The 1,565-nt window shown below is 38.1% G+C and overlaps 1 protein-coding gene across 2 annotated transcripts in view; it reads left to right on the plus strand.

Annotated features, from left to right (window-relative positions):
* Positions 1–740: 740 nt before the first annotated feature.
* Positions 741–1,565, plus strand: part of LOC101861942 (squalene synthase) — a 13,221-nt gene continuing 12,396 nt past the window's right edge. Inside the window, exon 1 of one of the 2 annotated variants that reach the window (XM_005094954.3) lies at positions 741–819. The gene's annotated coding sequence lies outside the window, so the exon portion shown is untranslated. The remainder of the gene's footprint in view (positions 820–1,565) is intronic. The other variant, XM_005094953.3, reaches the window with a different exon arrangement.

The following is a 1,565-nucleotide window of genomic DNA, read 5'->3' on the forward strand; positions in this document are numbered from 1 at the left end:
CCTTGTCTGTCAGTTGGGCTGGGTCTCCAACATGCTAGTGTTTCTAGCAGACAAACGGAGACCCTTAATAAAAATACAATAATATAAATTCGTGTAAATACATAGGCCATTTTGTGCATGAAAGCGATCCCCGTCTTCTGTGCGCATTCTTGACAAAACAGATACCAGTAAACTTTTTGTAAGCTTAACAAGTAGGCCTAACTGCCAGTCAACTTATTCAGACTTTACAGTATCGAAGTATGACCAGGCTATACGCTCTGTAGCTTAATGAAACATTACACAAACTGCCAAGCCTTGATTGCTATACGTTTATAGCGAATAAAAGACTCATTATTAGTAGTATAAAACCGATTAAAAGGAATAAGGTTAACCAAGGTTAATATACCCCCCCCCCCCTTCCCGACCCTTTCTACCTAGTGTAAGTCTGTTGATCAAACCCTGACCTTGCAGCAAAATGCCAGACTTTTTCGAATACATGTGTGCTGGAAGACAAACTCACGAAAAACAAGATAACTAAAATAAAAGTTGCTTTATTTTAATTTTTTAAATTCAGATCAAAGATATGATTTGTGAATAACGAGTCCACTAATAAAGAAGGGATTGGCTGAATACTATTCACAAGAGGTTGGGAATATCACCAGCCATAGAGGGATCCTATTGGCTGTGAGCGCCTCTGGTGGTCTGGCCTGACCAATCAGACGCGAGCGGTAAACAAAATCTCCCATTTGTAAAGATCAATAAAACAGACTCACAACAGGCAAGGCACACACACACAGCTGATCCTTTCCTGGGTTTATCAATTCACCGGTAAGAGAAAAAGTAAGACGATTGCATCAAATTCAAAAGCTATCGTATATTATCGATAAATGCATTACATTATTTTGAAGTGTCCTGTTAACAGTCTGTCTGTTCACCAACAGTTTTACTTCAAGGAGACACGACTTTCTTTTCGTTCAAACTGGGCAAATACTATTGTAATACTAACAAATACATAATACGCTGACTGCTAGAACCTACCTCTGTCTACTGTCTAGAATCTAGATTAGATCTATATATCTAGATCTATATCTAGATATCTAGATCTAGATCTAGAATATAGATTCTAGATCTAGATCTATATCTAGGTACAATGGTACTGCAGTTCAGACAGTTATCAATAGTTGAAGGACAGTCAAGAGTCCTGACATTTTTCTAAGGCCGGCCGGCACTATCACTAGATTTAGATCTATTTCTCCGAACGTTCGGGAAAATAAAGCTGGGCACTATTTCTCCTAACGTTCGGGAAAAATAAAGCTGGGCACTATTTCTCCGAACGTTCAGGAAAATAAAGCTGGGCACTATTTCTCCGAACACTCTGAAATAGGGCCTACCATCCTTTCCCCAAAATTTCGGATATTATATAGAATCTAGATCTATAATTATAGTATGGGCCTACCAAAGATTGTTCGTATACAATATGGTTCAATCGGTCCAAAAAATGTCCGCCGTAAATATTTATATAAAGAAATGCTACAATTCCAAACAGTTTTTCGCTATAGATATAATGACGTGTTGCCTATGAAGGG

The sequence above is a fragment of the Aplysia californica genome, unplaced genomic scaffold (genome assembly GCF_000002075.1).
Source record: "Aplysia californica isolate F4 #8 unplaced genomic scaffold, AplCal3.0 scaffold00092, whole genome shotgun sequence".
Classification (NCBI taxonomy): domain Eukaryota; kingdom Metazoa; phylum Mollusca; class Gastropoda; order Aplysiida; family Aplysiidae; genus Aplysia; species Aplysia californica.